The sequence below is a fragment of the Panthera uncia genome, chromosome B1 (genome assembly GCF_023721935.1).
Source record: "Panthera uncia isolate 11264 chromosome B1, Puncia_PCG_1.0, whole genome shotgun sequence".
NCBI classification, from domain to species: Eukaryota; Metazoa; Chordata; class Mammalia; order Carnivora; family Felidae; genus Panthera; species Panthera uncia.
The window spans coordinates 72,114,207-72,140,734 of NC_064811.1; the positions used below are offsets into that span (position 1 = coordinate 72,114,207).

General features: G+C 41.0%; 1 protein-coding gene across 1 annotated transcript in view; it reads right to left on the minus strand.

Annotated features, from left to right (window-relative positions):
- GPRIN3 (GPRIN family member 3) overlaps positions 1-21,176 on the minus strand; it is a 61,678-nt gene extending 40,502 nt beyond the window's left edge. The window contains exon 1 of the mRNA XM_049630877.1: positions 21,092-21,176. The gene's annotated coding sequence lies outside the window, so the exon portion shown is untranslated. The remainder of the gene's footprint in view (positions 1-21,091) is intronic.
- Between the last annotated feature and the right edge of the window lie 5,352 nt (positions 21,177-26,528).

Below are 26,528 nucleotides of genomic sequence, written 5' to 3' on the forward strand. Positions count from 1 at the left end.
ATTTTTAACGTTTATTTATTTTTGAGACAGAGAGAGACAGAGCATGAATGGGGAAGGGTCAGAGAGAGGGAAACACAGAATCTGAAACAGGCTCCAGGCTCTGAGCTGTCAGCACAGAGCCCGACGCGGGGCTGGAACCCATGGACCACGGGATCACAACCTGAGCCAAAGTCGGATGCTTAACCGACTGACCCACCCAGGCGCCCCAACTGAATACATTTTCAAGGTGGTTGATTTGAGGTGAGACACAAGGTATGATCCTGGAAGGGAGGTGTTCCCCCCCCCCCCCCCTTTAAAAAACCAACTGGTTCTGGGGCATCTGGGTGGCTCAGTCAGTTAAGCATCCGACTCTTGGTTTCAGCTCAGGTCATGATCTCACAATTCCTGAGTTCAAGCCCTGCACTGGGCTCTGTGCTGACAGTGCAGAGCCTGCCTGGGGTTCTCTCTCTCCCTGTCTCTCTGTCCCTCCCTGCTGCTCTCTCTGTCTCTGCCAAAATAAATAAATAAACTTAAAAAAAAAAAAAGCAAACTGGTTCTGATGTGAATCAAAGCATAAATTCTCAGCCTCTTAGATAAAAAATTAAAAAATAATCACAATACAAATACGTTTGATAATTGTATAATGTTGTCTTGGGCACTACTTATTTCTAAAATGATGTAAAAGTGTGTATATCAGAGCAGTGCTCTTCCCCCCTTCCTTAATGATTTTCTGGGTCAATTAAGTTTTCAGTGCCACCCTTAAGACTGAAAGTTAGCATTAATTTCATAAAAAATGATATATTCCACATTACGGCAGAAGGAAGCAGATGAGCAAGTTCTTCTTACTCTGTGTAACCTGGTATTATTCAACATTGGCTTGGAGAGGAGAATTTTGTGTTTCCATGCAGGGCTCCCTAATGAGAGTTACTGAAAAACAATGTGCTCTTGTCAGAACAGTGTGGAGCTCTTCTAAAACTGGGATGGAGCTACGTTTTACCCTTTAAAGGTCAGGAGATATTATTATGCAGCAAATTGAGCCTATGATTTATCTTTTAGAAGGGCAGCATCACACACATACAAAACCCACAAGGTTTGGGTTACATTTTAAAAAATTCTATAAGATATTGAAAATGAGAATTAATTTCCAATAACAATGCTAATAATAGCTCCAGTTTTTAAGCCTAAGATATTAGATTAAGTATTATCTCTTATTTACTCTCCACAACACACCAGCAAGGAAGGTATCATTTTCTCAATTTTAAAATGAGGAAACTCAATTTTATTCCTCATCCCCTTTGAACTCCAGCTTTGTTTTCACCACTGATCCCCTCTGCCTGACACTCTGAGACTTTCCTTTCTACTTTTGGACAGTGTTTTTGTAGTCTTTGATCAAACTTATTCCTTTTCTGACCCCTAAATCTGAGTTGATCAGGAATTTTCCTCCTCTGTCCTCTTCTTTCCTGTCCTTGGAAATCTTTCACACTTGGGATATCTAATGGTGCTGATCTAGTAGCTGTAAGTCCTGGCATCAGCCTCTCCCCGTGTTCCCATCCTCCTCCACTTTAATACCTGCAGGCCAGATATCTGATGTGCGTGTCATGGCCGGTATCCCAAACAACGCCCAACCCGGGATTCGGCATCATTGTGTCAAAATGAACTTCTCCTTCCGACATCTCTATTTCTTTTAATGGCACCAGTGTTCTCCCGGTCAGGTCTGGCTTAAAATCCTGGAGTCATTTGGACAGCTCCGACTCCCTCACCCCCTATGTTTATGCAGTCCCAATTCTTGTCACATCTCTGGCTAGAAATATTTGCAACTTTCCTTCCAATAACTGGGACTCAAATAACATACCTCTCACCTTCTACAGCTTTTAAAAATACACAGAGACTTATGTGATTTGTCCCATAGTTTTGAAGCGGAGTTAGGACTTGATCCCAGGGTTTCTGACTCCTGTTTTTTCCAAGGGGGGAATATTGCAACAACTGTGTCTCCAGGCCCTGCTTGAGCTGGTCCAGGTGCCCCAGGCACGGTCTCTCTACTTGGTTCCAACACAGCTTATATAAGCACTAATAGTCACTGTCTCATAATCACTGACAAATGACCTCATTTTAAAACACAGATCTGATCACCTCATGCTCAGCTCAAAATCCTTCAGTGCCTTCCTCTACTGAAAAATGTTCTCATTACTTAATCTGGCACCATAGACATCCTTTGGTTTGATTTCCACATAATTTTGGAATACTGCTTCCCACAACCCCCTCTATTCTCCAGCCAAATGGAACTACTCTCAGTGTCTCAAACATGCTTGAAGCATTTGCCTGCATTCCTCTCTCAGGCTATGGCCTCTTGGAATGGGCTCCCTGCCTTTGAAAATGCTGTCTTTTCTTTCTTTCATTCATTAATTCCAAAACATTGATGTATCAACAACAGTGTATCAGGGTCTGTGCTAGACATGGGAGGAAGCTGGTGAATAAGATAGAAAGGATCCATTTCTCAGGGACATTAGGATCTACTGGGTTCTTAAATTTCGGGACAGATGCCACACTCTTTGCAAAATGTCTTTCCTGATACCCGTGGCAGAAAGTGATGACTTCTCCTCCCAACAGCCATAGCACAGAGAGAAAACCTATTGCAGGATTTATCATAATCTGATTGAATTACAGTTATTGAGTCTTATCTCTCACCCTAGGTTGTAAGCTTTATTTTTGATGGAGACTCTAAGTAGCTCAATATTTAGCCCTCATAGCACATAGTACAGAGCTCCACATAGAAGACCTCAATAAATGATATTGGAATAAACAATGTCTCTCAGAGTCTGTGACTACGAGATTGGGCAGGGAGAGCAGCACACTCCATTCACACACAGTCAGGAGAGGACAGTAAGCTCACACTCCTCTCACACCCCCCCACCAGATGGTTAACATAACATTATTTTGGTCAACAGAATTGTCAGCTGATATCCAGGGCCCCATGATACTTGCCTTTATCCATTTAAAGAGAGTTTTGAGACCAAAACTAACGCAAGATTTCTGGTCATCAGAGCGCAGATCTGTTCAGTCTGCACATTTTTCTGTGTCAATAAGCAGGAAATAGGATTAGCATCTTCCCCATATGGTCTGTTTTTCCGACTCCAGAACCAGAAGGCTGCTAAACTCTGGACCATGATTCTAGGCTGCATTTGTTTCATGAAAATTAAAAATAATCATGTACAGTTATATTTACTCTTTTGGGGTACAGTTCTAGGAATTTTACAAATGCATGGTTGTATGACCGCCGCCACAATCAAGATATAGAACAGTCCCATCATCCCTCTAGAGACATACCCCTTGACTATTCCTTTGTAGTCAAACCCTCCTCCGCTCTTAACCACTCATCTGTTCTCCACTCCTGTAGTTTTGCCTTTTCCAGGATGTCCTATAAATATAAAAGTACATAGTTGTTTCGGTCTGGTTTCTTTAATTAGCGTCACATACTTGCAATTCATCTGTGTTGTTGTGCGTTATTAATAGTTTGTTCCTTTTTATGGAAGAGTGGTATTCCATTGCAAAAGTGTGCCACTGTTTATTTATTCACTCCCTGAGGGACATTTTGGTTATGTTCTGGTTTTGGCGATTGTGAATAAAGCAACTACAAAATATGTTCTTGGGTTACCATAGGTTTTCGTATCGCTTAGGTAAATGGGAGTGAAATCGGCAGGTCACATGGTAAGTGAATGTTCAATTTTATAAGAAACTGCCAAAATGCTTTCCACAGAATGAGTCAGAGGTCTAGTTGCTTCACATCCTTACCAACGCTTGGTTTTCTCAAGACTTGTTTTTTTCTTTTTTTTTCTTTGCCCTTCTAGATCTATATAGCGTGAGATAGGATTTTAAGATTTCATCTTTTAGAACCATAATATTTCCACTTCCACACTAAGGCCACACTCAATATGTCCTCCTCCCCCTTCACTTGGATCTTTGTATTATCCCTCCCACTAGATTAAGGATTTCTTTGTGGGTAAGGAACAAGTCTTAGCCATTTTCGTATATATAATGTGCTGCCAACCCACCTCAAGTGTGGGGATTTGCAACAACAGGAAATAACACATGCTACTTAAATAAATGCTCCTATATGATCAGATTTGATCAACACATAATGACACAACTAATGTATCCAAAACATAATATCGTTTGCCCAATTTTATCAATTGTTTTATGCCATAGGAATTTTAATAAAATTGTGCACTTTCCTCCCTTCTCACAGATATTGTATATCCCCCAAAACTTTCATTTGTTTTGGGGGATATTTGTCTAGATTATGGATTTCAGTTTTCCTGCTTTATCAAAGGGCAAATTAGAAAATATGGTTAGGGTGGTGAAATATTTGAGTAACAGATTTCTTGTGCCAACATGAAAAACGAGATTTTTCTTACTAGTACTTTAGTAAGAGATTATGACCTATTTATTTTACAAATTATATCACTTGCATTTTTTTTAAAAAAATGAGCTATAATTGACATATATCATTATAATCATTTCAGATGTACAACATAATGATTCAATATTTTGTATATAATGTGAAAATGATCACAACAGTGTCTAGTTAACGTCCATCACCATACTGTTACAATTTCTTTCTTGTGATGAGAACTTTTAAGATACTTACTCTCTCACCAACTTTCAAATATTCAACACAGTGTTATTCACTATAGTCACCATGCTGTACATTATACCCCTGGAGCCAATTTATTTCATAACTACAAGTTTGTGTGTGTGTGTGTGTGTGTGTGTGTAATCACATTTGCTTTATCCATTCATCCATTAATGACACTTAAGTTTCTTACCTTGACTATTGTGAATAACGCTGTAGTGACCATGGCAGTGCAAATATCTTTTCAAGTGTTTTCATTTCCTTCAGATAAATACTCAGAAGTGGAACTGCTGGGTCATATGGTACTTCTATTTTTAATTTAAAGTTTTGAGGAAGCTCCATAGTGTTTTCCACAGGGACTGCACCAGTTTACATTCTCACCAATGCTGCACAAGGGTTTCCTTTTCTCTACATCCTTACCAATGTTTGTTATTGCTTGCCTTTTTTGATAATAGCCATTCTAACAGGTGTGAGGTCATCTCATTGTGGTTTGTATTTCCCTAATGATTAGTCATGACTAGCACCTGTCAGTCATCTGTATCTCTTCTTTGGAAAAATGTCTTTTCAGACCCTCTGCCCATTTTTTTAAAAATGGGTTTTTGTTTTGTTTTTGTTTTTGTCACTTACTTGCACTTCAATGTGCTTTTTAGGTGAGAGGAAAAATTGGAATTACAGGGGGAAACTGTAATCATCATTTATCAAGTGAGTTGGGGCAAAAAAAAGAGGTTGAGAGTCACTGATAAAGACTCAATTTCAAAAGTGAATGTGTCTTTGAAGTGCCACGGGCCAACCTCCCAGTCATTGCCAGAATCCTGACTATAACATCTGGTTGAATAGTTGCACCATTAGAAAGCTCACCACTTCATATGGCACCAGTGCATACATCCTTGCGTGCAAGAGTCTCAAAACAAAATAAATACAAAACATTGGGAAAGCAGCTTCTTTCTAACCAGCTTCTGTTTTTCTGTAACTTTGTATCATATTAACTTTCCGTAGCACCTACAGAAATCTAAACATGGAGTTTGGAATCTATTGTGGCAGAAAGATGTTCACCTTGCATCATCCAGCCACGAGCAGAGTTAATCTCATTAACTTTTATAATGCAAGATGATTTATATTTTGAAGAGATGAACTCAGTGGCGTAAACGACATGAATCTTGGAACCTGTTTTTATATATCACTCTTTCTGCAACTTTAGTTTTTGAATGGAAGTAAACCAACAACTTACAGTTGTACATAGAGAAGAAAATTTGTATAAGTCTATAGAAGAAAATGTCTTAAGTATAATCTATGCGTAGACTGGACTCTGAGCCCTTTAATGGAAAGCATTCTTGCAGAACTCAAAAACAAGGGGCTTTCTAACCTTAGACATTTCTCTTTCTATTGGCTAGTTTCCGGGGTGGTTTTGTACGAAGCTTAGCTCAGATGGAAATCCATTCCCGGAATTCCCTTCGCTAAATACTTCTTCAGTATAGTTGGCCACAAGGGAAATCTCTGTGATATTTGGTGGCAGAAGTGGGGCATTAGCATTATTCGGCTTGGAAGAGCCCTGTGGTGCAACAGCGGTTGGGCGGCTGGGTGCTGATCTCCTGGCTCACCTCAGTGACCTCAGGCAGCAGCCAGGCCGCAGGTCCGCACCTCCCACCAGACCCTCTCTCTCAGCCTCTGCCCAAGGTCTGTCAACAGCTCTGCAGTGAGAAGGGTGAGGCCCCTTTCACGGTTTTCCCAGGTGGCTGTGGTTGGAGGAGACAGGAGTCCAGTGGGGATTCTGTTTTGTCTTTCTGTGTTCCAGTTTGTCTTGCGGGTTCCAGATTGTCCCTGTTTCACTTCACATCCAGCTTTTCTTTCCCACTGCTGGCTCTGTTAGCCTACCATCACCGCAGGCCCAATATCAGATGCAGAACAACTGCTTCCCATAGAACTTTTTATAAGCTCCCATGATTATGTAAGGTCTAACACTTATGATAAATCCATTATTCTACATCCACCGTACCGTTACTGCTTTCCTAACTGATATCGCTTCCATAAATTGTTTCTATTCAGAATATGCACTTGGTTACAAATGGTCTTTTTGTGCCTGACTTAAAAAAAAAAAATTATGATAGAGGCATCTGAGTGGCTCAGTCGGTTAAGCGGTTAAGCGTCTGACTTCGTCTTGGGTCATGATCTCATGATCTCACGGTTCGTGCGTTTGAGCCCCGCGTCGGGCTCTGGGCTGACAGCTCGGAGCCTGGAGCCCGCTTCAGATTCTGTGTCTCCCTCTGTCTGCCCCTCCACTGGTTGCACTCTGTCTCTCGCATTGTCTCAAAAATAAATAAACATTAGAAAAAAAATTATGATGGGGCGCCTGGGTGGTTTAGTTGGTTGAGGGTATGACTCTTGATTTCAGCTCAGATCATGATCCCAGGTTCGTGGGATGGAGCCCCACGTTGGCTGTGCACTGAGCCTGGAGCCTGTTTAAGTCTCTCTCTCTCTCTCTCTCTCTCTCTCTCTCTCTCTCTCCCCTTCCGCCCCTCCTCCCGGTTCTCATGCATGGTCTCTCAAAACAACACCACCACCAACAACAAAAAAAACCCCACCTGAGCCAACTAGTTGTTTCTTCAAAATACGTTTTAATGTGACACTTGGAAAGTTGGATCTACTCATAGTAAAACATAAACTACAAATTTGGAAACGATTTCAAGTAATCCATTTTTATCACACTGTATGTGTATTGAGAGCAGATAAATACTGTTCCAAGAGTTTCAAACTCTTTAATATTTCTTAATAGTAAGATTTTATGGTCTTTAAAGGTGGAGAAGCCTCTTTTCATCTTTACATCCTTACATATTAGCACATAGATAAGACCTTATTAAACACTGGCTGAACTACGTAAATAGCAAATTTCAGCTTCCTGTTTTTTTACAAAAAAGAAAAGAGCAGCAGTGTGTGAGCAAGCGACCACAACCAACTGCATCCTCTGATGCTTGTCTCACTATTATATAGAAACTCCAGCAGGAAACCACAGCTATATCCTTTTCATCAGTATAGAAAAATCTTATGAATTGTTGGCAAGCATAAAACAGCTCTATTGACATTACATAGATAGTGGTGACAATTTATACTCACCACATCCGGGTGCTTTACAACATTTTCACAATGTTTCTCAAGGACAAATTCCAGAGAAAAGTAGGCATAATAATAGTTATACCTTAACCACTTGCCAGGGGGTAAACTATATAGAAAAACAATAAATGCCGCTGAAACTCAACTCCTCCCTTGAAGTAACTGATTTTAAAAAAAACCTGATAAGTGCTAAAATTTTGCATTTCACTGAAATTTGCAAAAATTTCTAACTGACCAAAGATGCATTAGCCTGTACTCAAAAATCAGTACTGGGGCTTCTGGGTGGCTTAGTTAGTTAAGTGTCATGATCAGCTCAGGTCATGATCTCAAGGTTTGGGAGTTCAAGCCCTGTATTGGTCTCTGGGCTGACAGCTCAGAGCCTGTAGCCTGCATTGGATTCTGTGTCTCCCTCTATCTCTGCCTCTCCCCTGTTCACACTCTCTCTGTCTCTCTCTCTCTTTCTCAAAAATAAACTTTTAAAAAAATTGTGACCATACTAATTTTTCCCTTTGTATTCAAAATAGCTCAAGAATTGGACCTTTCTAACTATGAAATGTACAAACCCCTTTTGTCCACTCTCATGTATAATCCTATTTAGGATTTGGATAACACATGTTTTAAATTTGTAATATGAGCCTTGACAATGTGTTTTATCAATGAAGGGACTTTCTAACGAAGATCTCTTAATCATTTAGGAAATACAAAGAAAAAAATATGGCAGAAGTCCAGGGCTTTCAATGACTTTCATTTTAATGGGAACCACAGACATGTAGATTCATTTACACAGAAGTCAGAGAGTACAGACCTGTAGCTTTCTTGTGTGTCTACAACAAAACCTACTATGGAAATTCTCCACAGTATGTTTGTTCCATGAATACATGTGTGAACAACTGAATGCATAAATTATTGGTGGCAATGGAGAGGAGGGAGATAAGAAGGGCATCTCCAAGTTCCAGAAAAGGCTGAAGAGACTCCAAATCCAGAAAAAAAAAGAGGCCCAAGAGAGAAGAAAAAAATGAAAGACCATTTTAAAAACCTGGACATTAAAACTAGAATTGTTCTTAGGAATTTCTGGACCAAACTGTTCATTTCTAGAAAGAACCTGAGGTGCCTTGGGTAATGACATGACTTCAAGTACCATTTTCACAGATTGTGACATGTGTGTGTCACTTTCATGATTTTTGCCTTATGGTGCTTCTTATCTAAACTATTTTTTACTTAATGCTTTTTATTCAATTGACTTTAATTGGTGCACTAGCTTAAAATATTAACCTAGTCTTAAGAAATGCTCTCTCTGCAAAGTAACAGTTTTGATGTGCTAGTAATGTATTTTACATATAGCAGCATATGGTGTATTTAGTATATGGTATATTTAAAAAATATTAAATATAAATTTATTTTAAAATAAATTTAAAAATATACCATATGCTAAATACATTATAGGCTATATTTTTAAAATATACTTTAAATTTATTCTTAGTATATTTCAAATTTTTTTTAATGTCTATTTATTTTTGAGAGAGAGAGAGAGACAGACTGTGAATGAGGAGGGGTACAGAGAGAGAGGGAAACACAGAATCTGAAGCAGGCTCCAGGCTCCATGCTGTCAGCACAGAGCCCGATGCGGGGCTCAAACCCACAAGCTGCAAGATCATGACCTGAGCCAAAGTCAGACGCTTAACTGACTGAGCCACCTAGGTGCCCCAATACATTTCTGAAATAAAACAAATTCATAACTATTAAAATAAAAAGTAAATCTGTATACCATCTAAGATCATCTTACAGGTCACTGATCAAAATCTTCTGCATTTTGAAAACTAGTGCACTTTGCCATGCCATCCCCTGGAACAAAGCATTTGGATTCTGAAACAACATGAAGTGTTGTTTGTGGTAAACACATTCCAGATTGATGACAAGAGTCCAGTAATAAGATCAATGCCTGCAGGTGACTTCTGCCTATTTTTTTTTTAACTAGAAAAAAATCAATTGCTTATTAAGGAACAAAAAAATAAATTAAGGCAGAAGTCATGGCTTTAAAAACAATTAGTGGATTTTCATCTTTAAAATGGATAGAGATAATATATATTCATCTACCTGTCAACTATCATTAATTTATTAGGAATATGGTTTTAAGAAGGAGCTTGTCTCAAATGAGCCTTCTGTACATAGACTGTCTTTTTTTCAGCCTTTAATTTGAACTAGAACACTTAGCTGCCAGCTAAAATGAGGAATTGCTCAACTTTCATAAGTAAATGAGTATCTATGATTAAAACATCAATCATGGAAACACTAGTTCTATAAATAGTGTCTAAGTCCAAAGTCCACAGGTAGGGCTAAACACAGACACATGCTTTGTTTTTCTCCTTATATGTGTGTGTGTGCGCACGTGTGTATGCACGTGACTATCTGATAGGTATTTGTTTTTCTCTTGAGAAACAAAGAAATGTTGTTTGCTGAACATATGTGTCACCTGGCTATTTTGATAAACATTTTTATTTTTCAGTTTAACCGCCTATACAATGATTTATAAAGTTTTAACCTAAAATGTTTGTTTGTCCTTGAACTCACTCTGTTTGCTTTAAAAAAAAAGTCTTATCTCTGATTTATAAGCTTTCAGTTTGGTTTTTCAGCAACACAAAATGAAATTTGAGATAGGAGAAATCAGGCTATAAAATCCAACCTATTCCTCTGCTTTTGACCCAGTGGTAATAATAATAATGTTAATACATTACAGTGTGGTATAGTAGTGAAGTGAAGCTTGTGACCTTTGAAGTTAGACAACTCTGAATCTACACACAGTTGAGTCAGATACTATCTGAGGGACCTTTGGCAAGTTTTTAATCTGTTTCCTCATCTCTAAAATGGGGGAAGTAAAAGTACAAATCTCATAGATTTGTTTAAATGAGAAATGGGTTTAGCAGGATATCACTAGCAGAAAAGGCTAAAGAATGAAGTTTTGAAAGAATCTGAGTTCATTAACTGGACAGATTCGTAGTCTACTCATCACCCATTTCCTTACAGTGGAAAGCAAATGGATGAAGAGAAATGTACTAGGGTTCTCTTATGCCCTAGAACCAAGATAGCAAAAGTGCCCTGAGTGGTTCCCTTAGGCTCTTGATCCTCATTTACCTCAACTAAATTCCTCTTCCCTACGTGTTTGGTTGGTTTTTCATTCTTTCTCACTTACCATCCTTAGTTCTGAAATCTAGGTACTGCCTCTTCTCTTATTTCCCCTGTGCTGCTACCTTCTGGGCAGCAAAGCAAGAAAGTTCTCTTCTCAGCAGGAGTGAATACACAAAAATGGAATCACTCACCAGGCAATCCAGAGATGTGATTTACCACTTAAACTCTAGGGTCTTAACCCTGAAGAGGAAGACCAGGAAAGAGTGATAAGCACCATGTTAGGAAAAAAGGATAGCATGAAGGCAGGGGGTATTTCACCCAACAACTATGAAAACCCCAAGTGTTTTCAGTACTCCGAAATGGGTATATTACCCAATAATGCTCTGATTCAAGATCACCTTCCAAGGGTGAAGGTGATCCTCGCGAGTCTAATAATCCCAAATGGCAGCCTTTCACTTGTCTTAAAATACACTAGCATATTACAAACCATTTATAAGCAATGGTAAAGTACCAATGACAGCAAATGATTTATTAAAAGACTAATTTAGAGCAGTTTTCTGTAATGTCAGTTATGTTGATCTCGATGATAAAGTAATTTTTATAATAATGTTACTCTCATTTATCTCACTTGCATTTGTAGATGTTTTCTTGAATAGAAAAAAATGAGGGGCGATGAAGTTACATTGAGGTTCTGGTATTTTCACGGGGAGGAAATTTCCTACAGTATATAAACTAGCTGTCCACAGAAACCTGGAAGATTTCTTAATCTTACACCTTCCCTATCTTGGTCACATTTGCTCCCCTCTGTTTCTTAGTTGTTTTTAACAAGATGAAGTTGAAAATACACATGTCTACCATTTCATTTTTGACGACATTAAGGAAGTGTAGTGTGGGAAAGGCTTCCTCCAGTTTTCGAGCTGGCCTGGCTGGAAGAAAGGACCCCAGGTGTGGTGAGCAGGTGGCGAAGCTCTGAAGGGGAACGGAAATTAAGTGAATTGCTAGGGCCTAGAGGAAGGAAGAGAGAGGTCTGTTTGGGACAGAGAAAGAAGCCTGGTTGTTAGGCTGTAGGGGAATTCCCAAGGAACCTCACCAGGAAAAGAACCCACTCTAATGCTGCTGAGCATATTTATTAATATGTTTATGTAGGCCAGGAGTCTGGGAATTATTTGAGAGTTCAGATTATGTTTTATTCATTTTTGAATCCCTAGCACATAGCACAGGGCCTAACATATATATCAAGTACTCGATACAAATTTATTAAATGATCCAAGCATCTATCTTCCTCAAATCAGAGCTTCAGCCGGTCCCCTTTCACATTCTATACTTCATCTCCTAAATAAAATCCTATTTCCAGTTTGAGGAATGCTTTTATTTCATTTGAAAAGCAGAAGTAGCTGACATATCCCCAATCCATCAAGCTCACATTATTAACTTTTATCATCCCTCTCTGAGAGTTAGACTCACTACTCAAAAGTAGTGAGGGATGATCTTTAAAAACCCATCATTACAATTTTGGACATCCAAATAACCACCAGGGAAATAGAACAGTTCTTCATAAGAGCATGAAAGTTTTAGTGTAACTAAGTTTATGTTATTTCAAATCACTAAGAAAAAAATTACCTTGACCCCTAAAGAATTTTAACACCTATGGTCTCTTACATGTTATCAATACATTTTAGGTGTTATGAAGACACGGACATCATTCCACATGGAAATGCACTCTGTCCAAAGAAAGCACAGAGTCAATGTAGCCCCGTGTCCTCTGTTGGCTTCCACCGAGACTATTCTCAGCCCCGTCTTCTTAGAGTGAAGATGGTGAAGCACCGACACTTTGGGATTAATAATTTGATGTGAGGATGTTTTTAGAAGCGAGGTGGGAGGCACAGTGTGGGGGTGGTACGCAGCAAAGTGTGCACGAGGAAGGAAAGTGGCAGCGGTAGTTGAGAAAGAAAGTGATTTCAGAGAGCTATTAATTAAGAGCTTTCTCTATTTTCGAGATCTGCCTGAGGTTTTCATCCTATTGTCTCAGAAGGGCATATGCCTTTACTTCTAATGTGAATGATCAACTATGACACAGTCAGCGCATTGTCAGCCCTAGTAACAGACGAGTTCCACACAATCCAGTGGCCACACTGTGTAGTGATCTCAGGGATGAGTTAAAAGCACAGCCAACTGCCATTGTTAGATGCACATTTCTCAGCTGTACAGACACAGACACAAACTGGGATAAGAGTTGATACTACTTCTGACAGTTGGTTCTCAATTGCCAAGCCTACGAAATAGACCTCACCATTACCTGAAAGACTGAGATATGCTTTGGGCTTTCAGGAGGCTAGGCAAGTTTGGCATATACCTAAAGAGTCGTATGTAACATAAAGATATGGTGTATTTAAACACACATAAAGCAATCTGATGTAAAATTGTAGTTATTGGTTAAAGAAGAAATGAACTGTTCTACGGGGGGTTGATTTTGTTTGCTTGCTGCCAAAAGTGGTACGGTAAAAAATAAGCAAACTGAAAAATTCACTCTTCTCTTACTAACAGACCACGTCAACCCAGTTTGTATTCATTAACCTTTTGCAGCATCTGCATGTTTTGATGATGGAAACTTTTTAGACTCTCGTGATAGTTTACGGGAGTCAACGACATTGACCACAATGATCTCTCTACTTTGTAGAGTCACATCAGTTTCATGAGTACAGTCACAGCACTGGAGGGCCCAGGGATACTTAGAAAACATCACAAACTCAATCCCTATTAACTGAAGTTGTTGAGCACAAGTGGCTTCTATGAAGCCTCAGTGTCAGAGAGACAGTAGGGAGTAGTGGAGACTATAATGAAATAAAGATGTAGCACATACTGTTACTTAGCTTCTACCCAGAGAGTATGTATCAGTGTCTCATTTTTTATAATATATCTCTTAAGTTTTAAATATTGCCTTAATGAAAAATAAATACCTGCGAGTCAAATAAAACATGATCTTCCTGCTGGGCCCACAAACTGTGCCAGTTTTTAATTTCTGACCTGGTATATACATCTTCAAACCTGAGGTCTGGCCACGTTAAGTGAAATGTATCGGGTCTCTCAGATGCTCATGGCAAAGGATTCTTCTGCTCTGAGTATCTATACGTGTAGACACAAAATCATCCCCATGTGAAAGGAGATTGCATAGGCATTTTCACTTAATGAGAGCTCAGCCCCTAACCCTGACATTGACAGATTTCTGTTCGGTGACTGCTTTCGGAACATGTTCAACATGAAAACAAGACCAAACCTCCACACTCATTTGTCAGAAGCAATTTCTACTCATTCAAGGATGCAAGGGAAAATGCATATCCATTTATTAACCTTCGCACTGATTAAAATCCTCATTAGCATTAAAATTCTAGTTGCTTCATTTTTACCTGTATTTTTCAAGGAGAAATAATTTGTAGTATTCAAAGAAAGCCGTGCTTAGAAAAAAAATATTACCAAGTGTAAATTAAAAATTCATGCTCTGTATAAGAAAGTAGTTAGAGACAGGGCATAAGAATCACGGAGGGTTTACTGAAATAATTGATCTCTAAACCATGTTTTGAGGGGATTGAGAAGCTAATTTAGGATGAAGGATTGAGCATTCCAAAATGATGTAATGGCAAAGGCAATGACCAAAGTCCAACAAAGTGGACTCCATGATGAATCAATTATATCTTGCATTTTGAACAATTAAAAAAAATTAATGTTTATTTTTGAGAGAGAGAGTGGGGTAGGGGTGGAGAGAGAGGGGAACAGAGGATCTGAAGCAGGTTCTGTGCTAACAGCAGAGAACCTGATTGTGGGGCTTGAACTCATGAACTGTGAGATCATGACCTAAGCCGAAGTTGGACGCTTAATTGACTGAGCCACCCAGGTGCCCCTTGAACAACAATTTTTGAGAAGTGTATCAGGAGAAAGCAAATTCATATCAGACTAAAAAAGAAGAAAGATGATTAAAAATGTCTATATTATATTCAGCAGTCCTGTCCTACACAGACATGATTTGGGATAAAAATCTGGAGCTGATGCAAAATTCTGAATCCCGATGATATCTGCTATAGTGTACTTATTAAGGCAGACACATAGGCACAGACTATAACATTTTAGAAAAAAAATTGTCAACAAGAATTGAAACAAAAAAAGATGCTCTGATTACTCAGAAAATATAGTGAACACAAATGTTTAGCTCCCTCAAGCATTTAATTTACCCAAAGTTGTACATTATAAAAAAGAGAAGAGTCTCCCATAGACACAATATGATTGTTTTAATTTTAGACTATTTAGAAATCAATATGCTGAAAAAACAATCAAGAGTCTATCCCCATAAAACATCTTGATTACTCCCCTTGAACTAGATCTTCCACTTTGCTGGACAATTTGCAATTCAGGCTTAAAAAAGGATCCTCTGCAACTCCTTTTCTCCAGAAAATTAGTAGATGGAAATGTGATCTTTTAAGGAGCACTGGAGCTCTCTGTCCAGCTGTCTGTTACTGAATTAGCAAGAGTGCTGAGGTCCCTGGAGGTGCCTGTGACTGTGAACTGTTACTCTCTAGCCTTGAGTTTTTTCAAGGTTTGCTTGGTTCTGCAAGTGTCACAAGCTGTGACTACTGACTAAAGCAGTAGGGTTGACTTCGGTATCCACCGGGTTTAAGACCCAAGAATTAACATGTTTAAGTGGAATCTGGTGTGTAAGTAAGTCCAAGAAGGCTCCCTGCCTCAGATTGCACAGCTGATGCCCACAATTTTTCTGCCACATCAGACCTCTGGGACAGAGATCACTGCGTTGTCACTTAGAAAGGCTCACAGCATTGACTCTCAATTTCGGAGGAAGGGCTGCAGGAATAATTAGATTCCCTTCCCCCCACCACTCTGGAGCCATTCATATCCTCTCTTCAGACCCCATTCCTTCCCCCCTCAGCAGAAAATCGGTAGAGAATTAGAAAGAAGAGGTCCAGGTTTTAGCCCCAGCTTTAACAATCATGAGGACACATTATTCACTCATCTGGGGCTCACCTGTTATCTTTTTTCTCCCCTGTAAGTAAGGGCAAGACTGAACAGTGGTGTTCAAGCCTGGCTATTGGAATCATTTTAGGACCATCATAAAATATAGATTTCCAAGCCCTACATTTAGATTCGGATTCAGATTCAATAGGTCACAGCATTTAGCCTTCCAGCTAAGGGTCCGTTATTATTACCTGGTAATAATAATTCAGGCCCCCAGTTATTCTGCCAGCTTTAAAATAAAACCGACGATCTAATTATAGACATGAAAAATCAGAAAGCTGTTATTGTGCTGGCAACTCCAATAAGCCCAAATAAAAAGCTGTGAAAATTTTTCTCACTGGCATTCAAGACAGTAAGTAATCTAAATTGTAAGCTCATATACATTTTCCCCCATGAAATTCAATAAAGTCTTTTCAATTCAAATGCAGCCTCTAAATGTTTTTGTTATTCCGGACTTGACTCTTATGCAACAAAGCTAGCTTATCACTAATCTAAAGATTCTGATGAAGGAAGATGAAAAAGGAGTTCAGGACATCTTTATAGAAAAGTGAATCTCCATATTTGACTGAACTCCAAATCAACTAATTTGGGTACACGAGTCTCTGTTTTAACTGGCACTGTTCTTCTGGTTGAAGGTATAACTGTTTTCAAAAGGGTATTAATATCATAATGTTGTTCTATTCCATAGGAAAGGTAGCAAGAGCTGAAAGAAGCCCACCAAACATTTTAAAAAACACAAATGAAGACACTCTCCTCTGATTTTATCTCCTAATAGCTCGGGTTGCAGCAAAACACACCGATGTTAATTTCTCAAAATGCATGCAAACGTACTTAAACATTTTACTAAAATGCTGAACAAGTCATAGAGCAACTGAAAAATAAAATCTGGCAGGTTCTGCCCTTTCTTTTGGGGTTATGAGTACCAAGTGGTCTGATTCATCTTCAAGAAGCTGTTGGTTTCTAACACGGGGGTTTATACCTACGAGGCACACAGGAAAGGAGACTTGTAGGAGAGAATAGAAAGGTTTGCTGGATTTGTGACAGTCACTTGATCACCCTTGCCCCTCTGTGCCAATGATGGTACTTGTGTTCTGGGAAACGAAATGCTCATGCTACAATGTGGTATATCGCGTAATTTCAATACTTCATTGAATTCAACTGAAACAAGGCCTAGCCAGTAAATTATTGCAAATGAGAGTTTTTTAAAGGCAGGAAATGACAGATTTATGATGTTATGGCCATGCTGACTAGATTTTCTTAATGGAGTAGTATTAGGAAAAGAAATCTTATATTCAAAATAACAACTCTCGGCTAATATTTTAGTCTAAACAGAAATCCTGCTGTGATTCTCTCCCCCCACCTCGATACTCATTTTCTTTTCTAAATGTTTCTTAAATAAAGCTCACACTACCCTGCCTCATTCTTTACTTCTTCCTTCTATATCACCACTCCTTCTGCACTGCCCACCCAGATCCATTCATCTTTCATAAACTAGCTCACATTCCACCTTCTCCTTGAAGCCTTTCTAGATTAATGCAGTCCCCAAGGATCTCTTTCTCATCTGACTTTAGTGTCATGAATTAATGGTAAGTCATAATGTCTTGCCTTTCTCAAGGCAGTTCTGCCTTTCAGAATATTGTGTAAATGCTTGTGTATCAGATTTCCTGTTGACTCTTGGGGTCTGACAAACGGGAAGCATCTCTTCTTTGTGTCACTTAAAGCACTGGCTTTTGGACTTTTTGGAACATGATGCATAATAAGATATACAATCTACATCATAGTCGGATGTGTATATATACATATAAACATATATTTAATCAAAAAGTTCCATGAACTATACTTACCCTTCTATTCTGTTTTACTCTACTTCATTTTTTGAAAATAAAAATGCCATCAGACCCAGTAAACTGACTTCACAATGGGTTGTGACCAGTTCTAGAAGGGCACTTACTGATTACCATGGGGTTGCTATATACATTTCCCTCACTTAAGACATAATTTAAAAATTGTGTGAGACCTTTTGGCTCTCTTTAGTACATGTTTCGGAATTATTATTTTTTTTTCATCCACTTTTTCAAACCATCATACTTTTGCCTTTTGGGTCATTGGGGACAATCAATCCCTGGCATATACAGTACTTTCCATCTTTTTGCCCTGAGCACTGTTGTCATAAAAATAAGATCTCCTGCCTCCTATAAAACTCCAATCTCCGTTCTCTCATTCCCTTTTATTCTCACAATAGGCAAAGTAGGGGGTAGAAATTTCATGGGTGAAGAAATTGAGACATAGAGGATTATGACTTTTTCAAGGGTACGTCTCCTTTTTAATCAGGTTCTTACAAATTAGCGAATAGGGGGGTTCAGTCGGTTAAGCGTCTCACTTCGGCTCAGGTCATGATCTCGAGGTTTGTGAGTTCGAGCCCTGCGTCGGGCTCTGTGCTGACACCTTGGAGCCTGGAACCTGCTTCAGATTCTGTGTCTCCCTCTCTCTCTCCACTCCTCCCCCGCTCACGCTCTGTCTCTCAATAATAAATAAACGTTAAAAAAAATTAGTGAATAGCGTTTCTAGGTATTTGAAGGGTATAACATTGGGTGATGTGAACAACATAGAGCCTCCCTGGATATGCATGTACCTAACTTACCCAGGTCAAACGGTTTACGGTCATGACCAGATGAGTTAGTGGCCCTGCCGGACTTCAGTGTGAGGGTGGGTCTGCTTCCTTTCACACTCATCTTTCCGTCTCCATCTTCTCTCAGTTTTTCACCCACCCAGAGCTACCTGTTATTCCTGGGCCTCTTCATGTTTTGGCCCCTGTACCAGGACTGCTCCTCTCTCTCCTCTTTACCAAACTAGTTCCTCTTGTTCTTCAGGTCTCTGCACACAGTCCTCGTCCTCTCTACCTCCACAACCTGACTTCCGCAGCATGGTCTACAGGCCCTGTCAAGCACTGAACCAGGTGGTACTCGCTCCCTGCCCAGTTCTGCCAGCAGAGGCTGTGTCTCCCTCAGTCTTCTATTCCACAGACGAGGCCCATGGTGAGTTCTAGATAAACAAGGTTGATTGCATGAATGAATCAATGAATGAGTGCACAGAGGGCAGAAACTGCTAGCACTGAAAGAACTCACGCGTGAGCTGGGGCTGGAACTGTGTGTCCTGACTCCCAATCTTTTATGATTTTGGATTCCATGACGGACATTTTAATGCTCCCCCATAGGTTGTAGGTTTTTTGACTGGGAATTCATACAGTGAAGGAGACCTATATCCCATAAGTATATCTGAGGCACAGTCAAGAAAATGTTGCAGGGACAAATAATTAAGGCAAGTGTATTGAGGCAATTAAAAAATACCCAAATTTCAAAATGGCTTGTTGGACCTCACCCCGACCTCCAGTTGAGACTGATCCGATTCAGGTCATGTTTCAGGCCTCCACTTCCCATATGAAGCCATGCTTTTTTTTTTTTTTTTTTTTTCTCATCATTTTCATAAAAGTCTAGTTAATGATTAGGTGAAGCCTCACCACACCACAACACACTGTACGTGGCTCAGCGTGAGTTCCTCTGCTCTGTTTCCAAAATAAATCCCAGTGATATAACATCTAGACTTGCAATGGCGATTACTACTCTTTTTTCCTGTTTATGAATCAACAACCCATTTCCTCGCCCCCCACCCAACACATAAAAACTTAAAAAGTGCTCTTGGTGATTCTATTTAAAGAACATTCTCTAATACAAACTCCTGTCATTCGCAGATAGCAACAGAGCAGATTTTCTTCTTTATGCTGTGACTCATGTGTCTTTATTCCCAGGCTCAGGGCAGGCCAATGGTGAACACAATGGAAAAGAAAGAATAGTTTATAACTGGAAAATAAGCACATTCAAGAGAAGTACACTCAAAGCATTATCAAAGTAAAATATGCAGCAGCACCAACAAGAGCAAACAAAAGCCCACGCGAGAGATGTGTAAATATTTCATGAGACTAAGCCTTAATCAACTCTCTCCCCAAATCTTGCTGGGGTTGTAAACACTTCAGTTTCTTTCAGTCCTATCATGACCCAGATTCCCCGCAAAAATAAAATGAAGACACGGACTGATGGTTCTTTCACAAATGTGTTGTGAAAAATATTGCCATGGAGCATATCCAGGTTTGCTTTAACAGGAAGATCCCCTTAATAAAAGGTGCTTGCTTCTCGGTGACTCTGAGCTGCTTTCTCCCCTCCTCCTCCAACCCTTGCCTTTTCCCCACCGCCTCTGCTGCTTTCTGGACATTCACATCATCTTAACCTTGAACTGCCTACACTCCAAGCAGAGATTTCTCCCACTGCTTCTCCAGGAGGCCCTTCAAACCCGACGGCTGTTTGCTGCCTTCCCACCACCCAAAATTCACTTCCCAGTGTCCAAGAACCCCTCTTCCCCTGCACCCCCTCTTTTATAGTCCACTGTTGTGTCTGAAATTTTGCATCTATCTTTTAGATCTGCCTGGATAGCGTGAAAATCTGTTGTGTGTATATCGGCTGGCAGTGTTCTTCAGATTTTTTCCTAAGATCCATCTCTACAGAACCCTTTATAGCCTCTAGTCTCTACCCTGACTTAATGTGGTTCCAAAGTTCACCTCTACATGCTGAACAGGTCTCTACAATGATTTCCCTTTATCAACCTCTGCCTCCCCTCCTTCTCTCTCCACCTGTCTCAAGATAAACTATATATGCAAGTGTGTATGTGGATAAACGCACACATACATGTATATACACACACATATGAAATATACGAAAACTACAGCGTTTTGACTCTAAAGAAAATAGACATGGGAAAATGAGAAAAATACAAGTATAGTATTGCCAAACACACACACACACACACACACACACACACACACACACACACACACCCCTATTTGGATATTCACAGTGTGCAGACCTGATGGATTATAATCCCCACGCCTCCCAGCCCAAGAACAAGAACAAACAGGCTTCGTCTCCCATTTACCTTCAAAGCCAGAGCCTAAGGGAGCAATGACCTTGCAGAGAAATTCATCACCTGCGAGAAAGACGGCCCCTCCTGGAGCGCAGGACGGGATGGGGACAAGAGCAACAGGCAAACGATCAGCGGGCAAAATGTGGGACCGAATCCATACCCCCGGCGGTACCGAGCACACCACAAAGCTCCGGTCTCCCGGGCCGGACGCCGGGCAGAGGTGGCGCAGGGGGGCGTCTCCTCCCGCGGCCGCCGGTCGCCTACCTGCTCTCGCTGGGCTCTCCCCGGCGCCGCGGGGCCGCTGCCTGCGCTGTGGCGGGGGTTTCCCGTCGCATATCCCAAGCGGCGGCTCTCGGCGCCACACGGATAGTTCCGGCGGGCTCCGGAGCGGCGGTCCTTTTTCGCCCCGTTCCGGGAGCTAGCTGGGTACTCGCAGGAACTGAAATTACTATGCAAAGAGCAGAGGCGGCGCGCAGGAGCCGGGCGGAGACCGCGGGGGCCGCCCCCACCGCGGGGCTGCAGCCGCCGCCGCCCGGCACGCAGCCAAATTGGAGGTGGGAGTTCACGTGCCCGACTGCTCCTCCGTCAGGCCCGGGATGCGCCCACCTGTCCACGGAGGGCAGCGCCGCCGGGCCGGAGCATCCGGGGAAGGGGCTGCAGCTTCGCAGGCAGCGGCGGCGGTGGCGGCGGCAGCAGGGCGCCGAGCTCCGCCCCCGCCGCACCCCAGCCCAGCCTTCCAGGTCCCCCGGGAAGGGTTTGCAGCGGCTACTTGCAGCGCGGCAGGGGGGTGGGGGGTAGCGGGGCAGCGGCTGGAGGGTCAGCGTTCTGCTGCAAGGTGACCAGCGGCAGGTGGAAAGTTAAGGAGACTAAGGTAGAGGACTAGGGCCCAGAGCGACTCGGCAGGAATTCTGGCCGTTGCTCCTTCCCACAGGTCACCAGACTCCATGTATGTGTCTAGACTCTAGCAGACGGTTTCTAATAAAGCCACGTGCAGCGAAAATCTGAGAACAAGGAACTCCCCGACGTTTCACATGTGTTGCAAAACGGACAGTATCCTGCGTATTTGGAGATGGCATTGCGGACGGTTTTCTTGTCCTTCTTCCCTCTCCCCCACCCCCCACTGATGGGCGTGGATGGCTTTGAAAATCGTCCCTGCCAAGTGGCTCCGGTAGTACTATATGGATGTGTAGTATGGTTAACAGCTAGAGATGCTGCAAATGATACAAGGAAAATAACTGTTATTAACTGAATATTGTTGGCAGGCACTATGTAAAAGGCCTTATATGTGCCTTCTCTGAGTTCCACAGCAACTCAGGGGGGTGGGTATTGTTCTCCACTGTATAGGCAAGAAAACAGGCTTCCATGATTTAGACACTTTGGTTGAGGCCACACCCTAGTAACCTGCACAGCCAGGATTCAACCCACTCCAAAATATGTCCTCTGAACTAGTACACAGGACTCACCCAAGGATCTTGTTGTAATGAAGATTCTGATTATGTAGGTCTTATGTGGGCATTGCTAAGAAGCTCACAGTGATGTCCATGCTGTTGGCCAAGGAACCAAACTTTCTAACCTACTAGACCAGGGATTTGAATTAAATTATTTCACCCTAGCTCTAGTTGGTTGATAACAACTTTTTTTTAATTCTTTTTTATTTTTGAGACAGAGCGTGACAGAGCACAAGCAGGGGAGGGGCAGAGAGAGAGGGAGACACAGAATCCGCAACAGGCACCAGGCTCTGAGCTGTCAGCATAGAGCCCAACACAGGGCTCAAACCCAAGGACTGTGAAATCATGACCTGAGCTGAAGTCAGATGCCTAACCAACTGAGCCATCCAGGCGCCCCATAGCAGCTCTCTGAAGGTGGGTTAAGAAGGACTCTATGGTTGTATCTTGGCTCCTAGTCAGAGAATACTGTAATCAGTTCATCATGTTCAATTTGGTTGTGGAGAGATGGTTGTGACAATGTGCTGGGTGGCTATCCCCTTCCAAAACAACAGGGGTGGCTATGGTATAATATCGAAGGCGTTGGTGCACCAAGGACAGATATCTTCCATTCCAGTTCTCACCCTCATTAAGAAAAGCTTAAAGTTTTACACCTGACGTATGTAACACAAAACACTTTACAAAGCGAGCACATAAATAATTTTATCTGTCTTTATAACAACACTGTAAGGCAAGAATAATTTCATGTTACAGGAAAGAAAACTGAGGTGGACTGAGTTTCCTGAGGTTAACAATTAATATGCAGGCAGTAGTGGCTAGACTGTGACAGATCTCTAATTCAAGGTTGTTTTTACTATGCCACGTGGGTAGTTCCTACTGATGCTGTAACAAATTACTGCAAATTCAGTAGCTTGATATAACACAAATGTATTAGCTTACAGTTCTGGAAATTGAAAGTCTGAAAATAGGTCTTACAGGGCTAAAATCAAAGGACCAGCAGGGCTATGCATTCCTTCTGGAGGCTCTGAGGGGATAATCTTTTCCTTCCTTATTGGTCCCAGTTTCTGGAGACAGCCTATATTCCCTGGCTTGTGACCATTGTGATTACCTTGGGTACACCCAGATAATCCAGAAGAATCTCTCCATTTCAAGATCCTTAACTTAATCACATCCATGAAGGGCCTTTTGTCATGTAAGGTAACATACTCATAGGTCCCAGAGATTAGGATTAGATATTTTTGGAAGATTATTATTATGCCTACTGAAACCTCGATTGGTACTTATCTTAACAGTTTCTACCATACCTTATTGGTCTGAATGACACTGAGGTAATCCTTAGGGGAAGTCCTAACTGCTGTTAAAGGCCCTCTTTAACAATACAGAATTGTTCAAAATTCTGCTTCTCAAATATCTGCTTCTAGGATAAATAATGCAATTCAAAACTCAGACAAAATCGAGTGTAACTTCAATTCCAAACCAAGTGATGGTTTTTGAAGTGATGAGAAACAGTAAACCAGTATGTCAAACAAAATCAATAAAAATTATTGAACACCTTTTATGCTCAAGACATTTATAGAAAAACTCTGATATAGAGAAGTTTATCATATTATTGGGGCACAGAATTTCTGAAAAGTGAAATAATAAAGGATTTAAACAGAAGAAATAATAGGAGAAGCCACATGAGATGGTATATGATTAATTGCCAAGTAAATTAGATGAATCTGGAAGTTAGACTAATACTGGAGAGTAGATACAAAACCGGAAAGGTGGGTTGGAAAGGTTGTGTTGCTTAGGATCTTAAATGTCAAACTAAGGAGTTTAGACTTCCCCTGCAATAATAACACTGATAATAACCCCTTATGTTCACATAGAATAATTTACCAAGCACTTTTTACATATTTTCAGTCACTTGACTTCCTCCCGTAAGCCCCCAGAAAAGCAGGCCTGTGCATGCGCATGCAACACACAAGGAAGGAAATGCAAGTCTCTTATCAAAGTGGTGTTCTTGACCATTCTATGTAAATTGCAGCTCCCCTTCCCACTTACATGTGCCATTCTTTTATCTTCCTTACCCCTGCTCTATGTTTTTCCATTGGGCCTACTACTGTATCTTGATAGAGTATATATTTGTTTATTGATATCTACTGTTTGTGAGGGCAGGGACTTCATCTCTAGTTCACTGCTATATCCTTATCGCCTAAAATAGTGTCCAACACTTATTAAGTGCTCAGGAAATATTGTCGGATGGATCATTATCTCCAATTTAGAAATCAGGAACGAAAATCCCAGATGTTTAAATGACCTTCATGATGTCCAACAGCTAAAAGTGCCTTTACCAAGACTGAAGCCCAATGTCTGGCCCGATGCTTTTTTTTTTTTGATAGACTATTCCCTTTCTGAGTGAAAGCTGTTAGTCATGTTTAAATAGGGGCAGCAAGGGGCGCCTGGGTGGCGCAGTCGGTTAAGCGTCCGACTTCAGCCAGGTCACGATCTCACAGTACGTGAGTTCGAGCCCCGCGTCAGGCTCTGGGCTGATGGCTCGGAGCCTGGAGCCTGTTTCCGATTCTGTGTCTCCCTCTCTCTCTGACCCTCCCCCGTTCATGCTCTGCCTCTCTCTGTCCCAAAAATAAATAAAAAACGTTGAAAAAAAATTAAAAAAAAAAAAAATAAATAAATAGGGGCAGCAATATATTTTAAAAAGATAAGAATTTGAGAGTAGAATCCTCTCTAAATGTCACATCTTTCCTAAAAGCTTCATCCATCTAGCTGGATTGGCAAGAAACATTGGCAGGACAGAGTTACCAACAGTGAATTCTGGAGGGCTGCCGTCAATTCCATGCTAGTTAGCACTGACTAATACTGTAAGTTGTTTTGTAAGTGTTCTGTTAATTCATGTGCACGTGTCTTGACACTCTGGATTATAGGCTTTTGGTCTCAGGGACTATAACTTCTATTTCTTTTATTTATTTATTAAAAAATCTTTTTTAATGTTTATTTATTCTTGATAAAGAGAGAGACAGAGCACATGTGGGGGAGGGAAAGAGAGAGAGGGAGACACAGAATATGAAGTAGGCTCCAGGCTCTGAACTGTCAGCAAAGAGACCAATGTGGGGCTCAAACCCATGAACCATGAGATCATGACCTGAGCTGAAATCGGACACTTAACCGACTGAGCCACCTATTTCTTTTATATCCCTGCATTCTGCCCAGTACTGGGTTCTAAATAGACTTACCACTGCATGGTTACAAGAAGGCTGCCATCACTACAAAAATTATTTTATTACAGGGCACCTGGGTGGCTCAGTCTCTTAAGCATCTGACTCTTCATCTTGGCTCAGGTCATGATCTCACAGGTTTGTCGGACTGAGACCCACATCAGGCTCTGTGCTGACAATGTGGAACCTGCTTGGGGTCCTCTGTCTCCCTCTCCCTCTGCCCCTCCCCTGCTCGTGCACATGCATGTACTCTCTTTCTCAAAATAACTAAACTAAAAAAAAAAATTCTATCATTACAAACCACATTCAAAACAATGTAGGGGATCTGAATATGCCACTGCAAAATATGTCATTTTGTCATATGTCCAGTTTTGAGCTGGAGGCAAATAGGAGTCAACAGATGCATAAGAAAGCCTTCTTGGAGCTTTCCTTATCAGACTAAAAGAAAACTTCTGAGAAATGAGGACTGCTATAAGCCCCTTTCCTGGGAAGTCTTGTGGCCATGAAAAAGATGGAGAGCCAGCCCCAAGATGGGTCTGCGAACCAATCTTACTAAAATAACCCTTGGCTTTCATTAGGTTCCCTTCATACATTTACCTTGCCACAGTTTGCTGCCCCTAAAAGCCTATACCCCCTTTTCCTTTGTCTGGTCATTTCTCTACAAAATGATTGCTCTTTATTAAGATAAGCCCACCCATTTGAGTCATACATCACTGAGTTTCTACTGGATCTATGCACAACGCACAGGTAAATAAATTCGGTTTCTTTTTCCTGTCTTAATTTGTCTTTCTCTGTCTATAGGGCTTCAGCTGGAGAAGTTAGGAGGATAGAAGGAAAATATTTTTTTTCCTCTTCTACAACAGGAAGAAAAGAATTCCTGTGGAAAAGGGAACCTCCATTTTTTTTTTTCATAGAAGAAAAACATTTTCCAGAACCCACTCTCCTAGTCCCAAATAGTTGGCCAGAATTCAGTCACCAAATCACCCAGGAAGACTCTGAAAATGGGCCCCTAGCAAGGAGGAATGGACCTGCCTTGATTTT